Source organism: Triturus cristatus, chromosome 6 (assembly GCF_964204655.1).
Source record: "Triturus cristatus chromosome 6, aTriCri1.1, whole genome shotgun sequence".
Classification (NCBI taxonomy): Eukaryota; Metazoa; Chordata; class Amphibia; order Caudata; family Salamandridae; genus Triturus; species Triturus cristatus.
The window spans coordinates 796278900-796292254 of record NC_140589.1 but is presented as its reverse complement, the minus strand read 5'-3'; the positions used below and the strand labels follow the sequence as shown (position 1 = coordinate 796292254).

At 44.0% G+C, this 13355-nt stretch overlaps 1 pseudogene; it reads left to right on the top strand.

The window, feature by feature from the left end:
* The first annotated feature begins 10792 nt into the window (after positions 1–10792).
* LOC146817894 (protein FAM171A1 pseudogene) lies at positions 10793–13144 on the top strand (annotated as a pseudogene).
* Positions 13145–13355: the final 211 nt, after the last annotated feature.

The following is a 13355-nucleotide window of genomic DNA, read 5'->3' as shown; positions in this document are numbered from 1 at the left end:
CTTTGTAGGTCTCCCCACACCTTTTAGTGGTCAGTTGAGTGTGCCAATTTACCCTTTTTTGTGCCCCTTTATTTCTTTGTGAAGTGGGAAAGGACATAGAGTGACCCTATGAAGCAAGGGTGTTTCCCCATGCCTTTTCCAGAGCCATTGTTCTCTGGTGGCTACCTCACACCAGTAAACAGGTATTGGAGTGGGATAGCCTACCCTTTTATTATGCCCCTTCATCTGTGAGTGATGCAGCTCGAATAATTTATATTTGTATCTGAAATGCTAAGAAATTTAGTGGGATTCCCCCCCCAAAAAAGGGACCACGAGGGGCCCATGAAAACTGTAACGCATCAAGTGGACTCTTTCGCCCATAGTCAATGATTATATAAGTGACCCGGACATTTTTTATCGTAATTTTAACCCACGTATTTTAGGCCAAAACACCATTTCACAAATGGCCTGAGATCTGTTGAAAATTTTTTTTTACACATGATTTGATACATCAATAACAAAGGCGTGAGACATGTTTTTAAACATTAAGGGGCATATTGACAACGGCCAGCGATAATTATCTCTGGCCGTGCTTTGCGATAATTATATTATCGCAGGCTATCTCTGGTATTTATCGCCCTGGTAGCGCGTTATTAACAACGCGTTACTCCAGGGCGATAAAAATTCCAGAGATAGCGAGGTTATCGCCCTTTTGTAGGGAACATCGATGGTTTTCCAGCGGTGTTCCCTGCAACAGGGTGATCACCTTGCTGATACGACCGACAGGGTTGTATCAGCATAATCCACCCCCTATGTTAGGGATGGCTAAGTCAGGATTTTAGCAGACGTTAGGTTTTGGCGAAAACGGCCGTTTTTGCCAAAATCTAATGTGTGCTAAAATCATGTGGGCTGCCTTGTAAATATCGCGATGTAAACATCAGCGATATTTGCAAGGTAGTCCATCTTGGGTACGCCCAGTAATGCCCACTTTGCGTCTCATTGGAGATGCAAAGTGAGGTGTTGGGAAAAAGGATGCTAAGCTGCGATTATGCATGTTAGCACCCTCTTGTAAATAGGGCGCTGGTTTTATCTCCGCTTTTTTGGCTTTATAAGCCAAAAAAGCGGAGATAAAACCCTTGTAAATATGCCCCTAATTTTGATACTGCTTCGCTTTAAATAATAATAATAATTCTTTATTGTTTGGTTTAAAAAAAACATTTACAACTGAACATGCTAAAAATTGAATAATCAAGTTAACTATTATAAAAGTTTTAAAACAATTAATCAATAAGATAAAATTCAGTAATCATAAAAGTCTGGTAATTTCCAATACAATACATCACCCTGGATTTCATGTAGTTTCTGATTTAGATAAGTCGCATCGCAATTTTGCAAGGATTTAAAGTAATTATGCAAATAAATTCATTCATTCAGTGGTATCAAATCTTCAAAATTAAGCAATTGTAACATAAGCGTTGATCATGAATTCAAATAAACTTTGACTTTGCTGTCCTAGAAAATGATCGATGCCATATTTACATGTTGGCTTAAAAATACAAAACAAGATCTGAACGAATGTTGTGAAATACTATTTTTACCGCCTTCTCTTCATGCTAGTCATGAGACTTACACTTAGAAAAATATATCCATTCGAAGGAAAACAATACAGAACTTTGTGAACTGCCAGAGCCCACCCCAGGATAATCCTGGTCGGGCAGTGAGGTGACAGAACGGTTTGGAAAAGGCCTTATGAACATATCAGATTAAAGGAAGTGTTTTCAAAACAAATGCTAACCACATGGAGCCGTCAAAATTGTATTTACCGCACCCATGATTTTATCAGTTCACAGAGCTAAGAATGTAAAGTAAAAACAGATGACAAACAGCTTACTGATGTGCACCATATGCAGCGGATAGAGGGATGGGAGACAAAAGCAATGTGTTGTTCTGTCATGGGAGTGCAGACATTGTCAGTTTACTAAAATGCAATTTTACAGATTTTAGCAGAGCATGTACAACATCTGATTTGAAAGTATTTCAACATTTTAAACGGCTGTATTTCCCTTATTATTCAGGTAATAAATATGCATTAGGAAAACTATTAATTTCTTCCGCACAGGATCATATAATGTGTTTAAAATTGTTCCACAGTGGAATGGTAGTATTCACTTTTAGCTTGGCTATAGCAGTAAATTGGTAGTAAAAATATTGCATGGACGTTACCAGCACCATTGTAAGGAATCTTGGGGTCTCAAGCAAGGGCATATTTTGCGGGTCTATATGAAAGTGCTTTGGGGCAGATTTACAAGCCCCTTGCGTCATTTTTGCGCCGCTGTTGCATCACTTTTCGTGACGCAGTGGCAGCATACAAATGAGGCCGATTTACAATGTGACGCATCTAGGGAGATGCGTCAAGTTGTAAAGCCCTGCGTCACATTATACCTGCGTCAGGTATAATGTATGCAGCGTGGGCGTTCCAACGCAAAAAAGCCTTGTTGAAGTGACCCAGTGAAATCTACAAGATTTCACTGCACCACTTCTAGGACGCCGTTGCGTCAAATTCTTACACCTGCTTGAAGCAGGCGTAAGGAGTGACGCAGCACAATGATAATAGGCCACCCCCTGCATTGCTGGAGCTGCGTCGTGCTTGTGACACCACTCAAGCAATGCATGACTTTTGCGTCAACAGATGCATCAGAAATTCTGACGCATCTGTCAATCTTTGTGCCATGGTGCTCCGTATTGTAAATACGGCGCATCCATAGGGGCGCAAGGGTTTCTAAAGGTGGCGCAGGGAAAGTGACGCATCTTTATACATGCGTCACTCTCTTGTAAATCTGCCCCACAGTAAGCACGATTCGGTGGATGTTTAGTGGACACATGCATATTATTAAAAAGACACTTAAGGCTTGAAATTGTAGATTACCTTGCTGCATTTTTAAAATAAAAAATAAATCCATATTTACAACTGAAGTGATTGCAGCAACCGTTAAAATTGAAGTACTGCTACAAGGACTTTCATGATTAATTGAGTGAGACCTGATATTTGCTTCTTAATTCTTTTGCCAGGCTTGTCTCTCGCTTCTCTTTCTATGGATTCCTTTCTCTGTCTAGCTAGTGATCTTTGGATCTGTTAAGTAACAGAAATGGCTAGAACAGCCTGGAGAGAGGAGTAGAGAGAAGAAAAAGTAATGGTAAAGAGCAACAGTTCAAGAAGAGGAAAGCACCTCAAGCAAAATGTAACACTTGACCTTCAAAACCTCATGACTGCCAACTCCACGCTGTGCGGCACCTTCATTTACTGCCCTCCCAGGCCACACGCCAACTTTGGCAGCGATATCTTGGACTTTGTCGCACCCCTAAACCTCAACTCCACTGCCTTCATTCCACACAGGAACCTCACTTACCACCTGGAGGACTTTGATGTTCCAAACATTACCAACCTCCTCGATGACCTGCACAGTCTCAGATTCACCCAGTGAGTGTAAGATTCCACACATGCCACCATACATCTACTGGACCCTATCTTCACCAGCTTCAGCCACAACACAGATGCCAACTTCACACTGATCACTTGGTCTGACCACGCCCTCATCAACTTCAGCATTCCCATCCCACACTACCAGAAAAACACTAACAGCAAATCTTCACGATGAAACATAAACAAGATCTCAGAAGCATTCTAGTCTTCCAAACTCCTACACCACTTGCCTTGACCAAATAACAGCCTCCCCAAGTCCATATCCAACGCCTAGATCACCACCTGCACAGATACTCTGGCTCCTCTCAAAGGCTAAAAAGCCACAAAAAACAGACAACAAGCAAGCTGGTACATGGAAGAGCTCAGGCTCACCAAACACCACTACAAACAACATGAACACAGATTGAGACAAAATAAGAACAACAATAACAAGAGCACCTACTAAACCACCTGCAGTCACTACAATCAGCAAATCGGAGACACCAAAAATTCCATGCTCACCGACCACATCGAAAACAGAACCAACAGCGCTAAGGGAATCTGCCATTGTGAAAATGTTCTCCTCTCCTGCAGCACGCTCCACCAACTAATCCCCTCCTAGGAACTGTGCATCCAGCTGTACCTATTCTTCAGCCATGAGATCATCAGCATTTGTGAAAACTTTGAGGCAAAGCAGGACCCTTTAACCCTCCAAGCCCTCTTGCTCATCTTTACCAACACTGTGATAATCACCCTGACCACCTGGCCCATCATCACCAATCAAGAAACTGCAATGAGGGGGCATGGACACAACCGCCACCAAGATAGTCATTTTCTTGTGAGGCTTCGGACCCAGCGGCTCCTTCCTTGCTGATAGCCGCCACTGAAACACTCGTAGACCACCACGGGAGAAGTGCCCAGCTGAATGGTAGGAGCTTGCACTGGTAGGGGGCAGAGGGAGCAAGCCTGCATGGCCAACACAGCCTTGGAGGCCCCGCAGCGATAGGGGGTGCAGGTGAACCTGAGGCCAGGAATCCCCCGATCTCATGAACCGCAGGTGCCTCCCTAATACAGCACCTGGGTGGGGGCTTGATTGGCTCCCGGGATGCGGTGCCCGATGGCCCCCGAGGTGACGATCTAGCAGATGGCCGCCTCCTGGAGGAGCCAGAGACCGGGGACAGTTGAGGCCTGCTCCGGACCAGCGTACTGCCTGGCTCCAGCTGGGCTGCACCCAAAGTCAAGACCCGCTCGCCACCATGGCTCCTGGATTCAGAGGGATCCCCCTACAGCTGGGCCATAACTTTGGGCTAGTGTGGTGAGTGCTGTTCTGCACACTGGACCCTACCCTACAGTTGCACCTGCCCGCGAGGTGTGAGGCAAATGTATTAATTGGAGGCTGCGGACGCCCGCTGTGGCCTACTCACCGACAGAGGCCTACTAGGGCTCAATAGACACGTTGCTGCAGAAGTGGAGGGTGGCTTAAGGTGAGCCCTTGACTTTGATTGTTCACATGGCGCCCTGTTACGCATGGACTGCACCTTAACCGCTGCACTTCAGCCTTCATCCTCTTTAGACCTGCAGGGCCTAATATACTGGCCAGTGGAGACCCTGCCTCAGCCGAGTGTGCTTCCCTAAATGGCTGTATCACAGTGGGCTGCTCAATCCAACCCCATCCATGCAGGCTTAAGCATATAACGCCCTGGACCACGACGTTACATGCTATGTTGCTAGAATACCGACCGATTGGAACTGCACCACGGGCCAATCAGACCCCAAGCAGAGAGGCTTACCTTTGATTGCGCTGGCCAAGCTGGGACCTGGGGCTCCCACTCAGACACTGAGGGGAGTTTCAGGCCACACCCCTGATAAGGCCCCTTTATGTGACATCTCCACTGTAATGACAGAGCTTTAGGCAGGCTTCGGCGCTATGAAGGCATGGTTTGTACACTGGTGGTCCGCATGGACAAGCTGGGTGACCGATGGACCGGCATGGGGCCTGGATCAATGACGCGGAGGAAAGAAGCTCTAGTCTAGAAGACATCACTACAACAATGCAGAAGTGCCTGGAGAAAATGGAGCGTGTACTAAAACAAGTGGCTATTAAGAATGAGAACTTCAAGGCAAGATTCCACAGGAACAACATCCACATTTCCAGTATTGTGGAGACCACCAACATGGGCAGGGCCGAGGTCTTCGTGGAGCAACTCTTGACAACCCTCGTTGAACACTCCAGCTTCTCAGCTACTTTTGCGGTGGAGCAGGCACATCTTTCCCTGGGTCTGGAGGGTGCACCACCGCGATATCTCACAGCCTGTCTCCTAAACTGTAGAGACGGAGATGCAGCACACTGGATGGCCTGTGAGAAGGGCCCCTTACAATAGAAGAGCTCAAACATTTCAATGTTCCTGGACTTAACTCCAACTGTACAGGAGGCCATGCGAAAATACAATGACGTAAAAAACTCTCTTCGCAAGCTAGGAGTTTGCTATGCCATGATCTACCTGGCTTGATTGAGGGTAGAACACAATGGGCGTGTCAAGATTTAAGATCCCCCCACAGATGCAGAGGCCTTCTATAAACATATTTGTGCCGGATCCTATGCGCCTGTCCAACCATGTCCTATTCTCGATGTACCGGGAGGGGGGGGGGGGGGGGGCATGACCAGCAGCCAGCAGCCAGCAGCCTCCAGCAATGAGTCTACTTAAAGATATCTGTCCCGAAGCTGGGAGACCCTGTGCTGTTGGGGCTATGTCTCCTCATGCTGGATATGGCCACTCACAGTCTTGCTATCAGCTAATGTTATTGAACCTTATAAAGGTGAATACGCCACACTAGTCTTCATAATTGTTCGTTATGGGACCGCCGGTGTCCAAGTTGTTGATACGTCCTCATGGTGATCACCAATTCTCACAATTAGTTTTTTTTCTTTCTTTTTTCCTAACTGTCTAATTGGGATTCACTGGATATTTCTTAATCTAGTGTGGGTGGGGGGTGGGGGATCGGTGGGGTTGTTTTCTGCTGTAGGTGGAATGTTTATGGATGTTGCATGTCATGTTATCACACACCGAGCTCACATTGCTACATGTGACTTGGGTCTTAGTCCCACACTTTTTCTGCATACCATCAGTCCTCATAATGTCTAGAACAGTCGACCTCTCTGTCATTTCATGGAACATACACGCATTAATAATCTGCGAAAAGGGAAGCAGATCCTGTCCTATCTCAATAGGCACTATATCAAGCTATCTTACTCCAGGAAATACATCTTCCTCCATGCACTGAACATGGCTTCGCTAAGAACTTGGATAAACCACTATTTCTCATGCTACAGTTCATATTCTCATGGCACTTGTATCTTAATCCATAGAACTGTGCCTTTCTTTGCCACTCTTGAAGTTTACTAGGGGTGGGGTGGAATTTGCGTAGTCGCGCTTCGCAAAGATCTGCGAAACGGTAAAAATCTCCGCGAGCATGCAAAAGTTCCGCGAACATGCGGAATTGCTTGTTCCGTCCGTTCGCTATGCTTTTTCTTGTTCGCCAATGCTGTTTGCGTGCTCAGGGAGAAATATCTTGCGAACACGCATTTTGAAAGCATGAACAAGTGAAAAATTCCGCAAAGCTGCAGATCGCAGAATTTTTGGCAGTTCCGCGTTCTTTGCGGAACACGAAATTACCCAAATTACACAAATTCCGCAAGCGGAACGGAATTTACCGCCCAGGCCTAGTTCAGACCCGGGGGCTGGTGTCTGCTCCTACATGGCATGCTTGCAGACAAAAGTATCCGATTAGTAAATATATACGCCCCAACATAAACGACCCTGACGTTTTCCGAGATTTATACTCTTGCTTAGATAGTTTTGAGGCAGATCCCCTAATAGTAGGTGGTGATCTTAACATGCCACATTGCTTGCAAAATGAGTCCACAAACTGACTGATAAACACCGCGCTAGGAAAATATTTTGTCACATTACTGACACGTATGCATCACACAACGCATGGTGGACCCACCATCCCTCCACCCATGGCTTTACATTCTATTCGGCACCACACTCTTTTTTGGTCGCAGCTGGGCTTCTGGTTCAGCCACTGCCCACCCATGGATATCTGGGATTGCTGTCCTCCTACTGACCCTTTTGGACCATAATCCTTTCCTTTTGAAACTTCGAATTCCATATGGCTGCAGCCTTAAAGGGTGCTGGTGGGTCCATGGCGATGCCTTCCAGAACCAAGTGTTTTGTAGCAAAATGCAAAGCTCTATTATTGAGTACTTCACGCTAAATGCCGGAACTGTCTCCATGCAGGCTACATTGTGGCTGATGGGGATGTCCGGTTGCATCAACGATCGGAACTATTGGCTGAGTTTCAGGACCGACCAGAAAGGGAAATCGTGCATGTGGGTAAACACAATAAAGCCCGCCACCATGGAAAGGGGGAGCGACCGGGTCACACTCTTGCATGTCTGTATTCGCAAATAGTCGCTATGTGGCGGACAGGTGGCGGGGAGACTATTACGGTAGGGATCGCATCATGGCTGAATTTCGGACCTATTCTCAGGAGCTATATGCCTCTCATGCTTCTCATGCTCCCACTGCAATATCTTCCTATCTTGCAGACATTGTGAAGGTGTGGCCCACAGATGGCTAGTGTCAATTCCTCAGCGAGCCGTTAATTCTGGAGGAGGTGACAAGGCTATTGACGCTCTGGATGGAGCCAAGGTGCTGTGCCTCAATGGTTTAACTGGAGCTTTCTATAAAGCCTTTAAGCAGCAGCTCGCTCGCACCTATTGGACATTTTATTTTCAATCTGAGAGGTGATGGGAGTCAAAATTTACATCAATCAAATTCAATTAACACAATAAGGACCAGGAACCAGTAGCCAGGGTTAAGAAGGTTTATTGCAAATTTAGAAATGTAGAAATGTACAAATTTAGAATCAAGTTAAGCTATGCGACCCTTAACACCATGCTATAAAGGTACAGAATAACAACAGGAAGTCCCAATCTATGGAAGAAATTGAGGCGGACCAGTATTAGGCAAACAAGAAGTTCAGTCACAGCAATATAAAAGATCAGTAAGAGTATCTGATGCTCAGAGTAGAGTCTCAGATTTGGTTGTCTATACTTGGGTAAATCTAAATCACCTAAAGTAGAGTCCCAGCTAAAAGGATGGTTCTAAAAATCGAAAGGATCTAAGAAATCAGGAATATCCATAAAGGAAAATAGAACTAGGCAATGAAAAAGTAAGTAGAAAGGTGTCAGCATTTCAGAAGCTCGGTCAAGAGTTTTCTTGGGACAGGTAATTAAGTGTTAGTCTAAGCCATACTCAGCAAAGAATCAAGAAAAGCATAGAGGTCTAAACCTCTCAAAGTCCAGGGGACAGGGTGGTAAGGGAACCTGAAGGGATCTGAAAGGAATCTAACAGGGACTCTGATCTCCAAGAATGTAAATACTAAGTTATAACACACAAGAGTCTTCTTTGGCAACACCCCTTTGCAAGGTCTATTGTCTATCTCCACTTTTTATTTTGTAGACTGTAACAATTACAAAGTATACCAGCTTGACATGGAAACATAATTTTCTCACACACAGGCCAGGTTTTAACATTGCTGAATAGGCCTTTCAGTTAACACTCTGGCTCTCTATGTTTTTTTGTCAAGGTCTGCTTCTCAGGCTCTTTCTCTCTATCACTAGTACAGTAATGTATCTATTCTTCAACTAACAATGCATGTGAATACACGCAAGAAATTCCATTTTAACAGAATATGAAAAAAACAGTATCTATGCAACATGAAGAATTATGGGTTTAAAATGTCAACTTAAAGTATTAGCAAGAGTGCAAATGTAATATGCTTGTGCCCATTTAAACACAAGTAAATATAAAATATTAGTACATCAGATTCAGATTACATATGGCAGACAGTAAATCCTTTGGATAATCATGTGTAAGTATGGCTAAGAATGATATCTAAATGAAATATACGAAACATTAATGCACACATTACATAAACTATTTGTCCTTTCTAGAGTAATCACATTCTACATATATGAGGATGGTTTCTATTTGGCTATATAAACAGTAAATGCCATTCAATGCATTACATTATGGAATGTTATCTCTATAGTGAGTACATATCTACTAAGTAAGGATGGTTTATTAATATCTCAAGTCATATGGTTAAACACATAGTTTATGTAAAGTCACCAGTCCTATAGTGAATGCACTTTAGTTATAATGTCAAGTGCAGCTCTTATTTTAAGTTATCTGTAACAAAGTCGTGACATATTTGTGATGTGTAAAAGGTAGGCAAGGTTGTGCTGCACCACTGCCTTTCTTCATGCGTTTTCTAAACTAGCACTTCAATTGCTGTGCATTATACTGTAGTTACTTTTGTGCAAGCATGGAGCTGTGTTCCTGCTTTATTTATGCCCATGTTTTGCCATTTTGAGACAGGAAATACAGACATTGTCCACTTTAGGCCTTTTCTATTGTAGTAGTCCATGCTCTGGTTTCTACTTGTCCTCCCATATTTGGCTTCAAATTAAACGGGCTGTGCTGCAAGTGCCAGAAATTGCCTAATGATTGAACATCTTACTACTCCTATGGAAATCTCACCCATACACCAATAGTAGCAGTAATTTATTTTATTGTGACTGATTAAAAATTTTAATAACTACCATTATAGGAATAGCATCATTAGATAAACATACTAATACTTTAAATAGGTGCAGTTTGGACCCTTATCACAAACTGCATTTTGTAGTATGTTAAAAGGTACTATAATATTAATATTAACTTACTTCAAAATGCTATTCACAAACCTATGTGCTGATGTCTCCTCCGAGCCTATCTTTTATGTGCAGAGATCCCCCCATGATTGAAGCGATCTCTGCACAGATGGGTATATGTATTTGAGGTATACTTAAGACTAAAGGAGAGCAGTTTTGGTAGGTGGAAACTTTAAAGGAGGGGATGGGAGGGGTACAGTGAGGGACACACAACCACCCACAAAAGAGTAAGCACCTTCCTATTCACAAACTTCACTTCTAGAGTTACTACAGTGAAAAATGAGCCAACACAGTTGTAAATGTACTCCTCCTCAGAGCTGGAGTTATCCAGCACTGCCCATGGACCCTCACAGGGGGGGCGCTACAGGCAGCATGTTAGAGCCCAGAAGAATGGAGAGTGTGGGCTGCAGGTAGCACAAACACCACTTGAGCCCCGGCAGCATGGTGCTGCAGATGGCAGGAGCACGAATCATTGGAGCCAGACAACAGCCTCTGATGCGGTGTGGCTTCAGCGATGCCCCGCGTGTCTGCCCTGATCATCCACAGCAGCGCTGCTCTGGCACGAAGACATGTTCAGGACAGCGGCAACGCTACTCTTCTACCTGCTGGGGTGCAACATTTGGAAGGCGGTGACCAAGAGCCTCCAGATTAGTAGCGGCAGCCCACCGCTGCCACAGCAGCATTGCAAGAGGTGAGATTGAAGCTTCAGGTTAGAGGTGCCAGCACTCATCAGTCAATATCTGAAGTCTCCTTGAGATCTTTACCAGCTTAGTTTCAATCACCATTGGGAACTCTGACGGGGATGACAGCATGTTGATCAAGTTCCAGTATAAGTTGGGCAGTCAGCTGATCAACACTGCTTCTAAGCATGCTTATGTGCCTAATTCTGCACCACGGAGGCCATTTAGATTACTTGTTTTTTCTTCTCTGAGTCTTGGCCTCCTCCCAGAGCACTCTGCCACATTCATGGTATATGAAGATGCTGTTCAGATTGTCTCGGGATATCAAGGCTGAAGAATCCAAGCTCAAGTTCACTTTCAGAGAAGAGCTCTGAACCTGCCCGGGAATTATACCAACAAGGATATGGCTGCTTTGCTAACGGTGGCCAGTTCTCCATAGTAAGTGAGCAGTTGTCCTTATTTACAAGGATTTGAGAGCAATGGGACAGGAAATATCACGTGATATGACTTAACCCTGTGACTGCCATGAGTGTGCATTGGTCACCCAAAACATTGCTTAATACCACACAATGTTTGTTCTGGCATTTTTAGAGGAATGGCATTCATTCTTTAGGTTTTGCTGTGCCTTCTGTTGTACAACTGCAGGAGGAGGTGTTTGAAGCCATGTCAGAATCATAGGAAATGTAAGCTTTCCACAGCACTAGACAGTTCCAAAATGGATCAGGAAACATCTATGTCACACCCTAATTTAATCCGCAGTGTCCATATGAAAATGGTGTCTTTGAGTTGTGAAGCAGATCTGCGCATGCCTATCCTTCAACCTTCATACAATACCGTATGGGAATTTAGCTCTTGGGGGAGTTGCTTCCACATCAAGAGGACAAGAGTAGATTCTCTTTTGATAATGTCACTCCTGCCAGTATTTTAAGAAAATTCTATCATAAGTGCGTAGAAATATTTCCTTTGCAGTGCCGAAAAGTGGTAGAAGCAGCAGATGGTTATGAGTTGCACATGAAACAGGACTACAGGAGAAACTATAATTCTGTAATAAGCCATCATCATTTATTGGAAAAGCAAGATACGGGAGTGCAGGCATCTGTGAATCACGTTGTTGCAGGAAGCAAGCCAAGTGTCCAGGAACAAATTCACCTCATGCCTTCTGCCCCAGAAAAAGAGCACATTTTAGACCACAGACCTGCTGAATGTATAATGTCCAGATCAGCTGATCATCTTGAAAGATGACATACTTTCCCCAACCAGGTCAGTTAATCTGCTGTAATTCAGTTGATCAAGTCAAAAACAGTATTTACAGAAATGAGTTGCCAACACAGGTTATTCCAGCTCGTTACATGAAATTATCGGATCACCTATATATCAGCCAGCAGTTGCATGATCCTGCTGGTCAGCATTTTAAAATTGAAGGGCTTCAAGCAAAACTTTCTAATTCTCAGGCTGAATTTCTTCCACAATCCTAGCAACAATTTCCACCACCATGCTTAATTTCACAAACAATCTAATAGCAAGATTTACATGATACAGAAGGAATGGAGTGGTGTCCACAAAATGCTTCTGAATCAATGTCCATCCTCGCATCCCATAACAATGCCCTTCTGGCTCAGATGAATGGTGACGTGCAGCTCCCAACTGAGAAAGCACTGATGGTGCTAACTGGTGGTAAACCTATTCCACATCCACAGGCTTGATTTGTGTCTCTAGATGGGAGGTAAAATGCACACATTAGACATTAGTATATTGAGCTTCAAAGTGAAGGTAAGAATGGTAGCAATGATGCAAGTTTAGATTCTGGAGTGGGCATGAATGAATCAAAATCTGCATGTAAAGGAAATCCTTGTTTTAGTATTACCAATCACAACTTCAGTCCCATTACAGGTCTACCAGCAAAAAGAACAGAACATTTCACACCCTACAACTTACACACAACTTGTGTATTTGGAGGATACGCACCAAAGTTGTAGTCAATGTGGAACACCAGTCATAAGCCCTGAGGAATATAGCCTGCAATCTTTCTTTGATGCAGCTGCAAGATGAAATGGTAGGCAGTTGCCTAGTCTGCAGGAAGAACCTACAGAAAGAACTGCAGATGTCTCACCCGAGCCATTAATGAGCGCCGAACATGGGACTTCAGGTGTGGATGATAGTACAGAAGAGCAGGGAGAGAACAAAAAAAGTCCATGGCAAAAGCGAGAAGAAAGACCATTGCTGGCATTCAGTATAAAGTGAAATGTTGCAAATTCACTGAACACTAAAATTTCAAATATTTTTACTATAGAAGTGCTTTTCTGTTTGTGGAGAGCTTCTGCATATACAGCGCGAAAATGCATCTAAAAGCATTATCTTTTGAGACATTGAAGTAGACTCTTCAAACATCAACAGAAAGGGGGCAAGGGGGAGCATCCAGCCTCTCTCATACAGGGAGTAAACCATGGCAGTC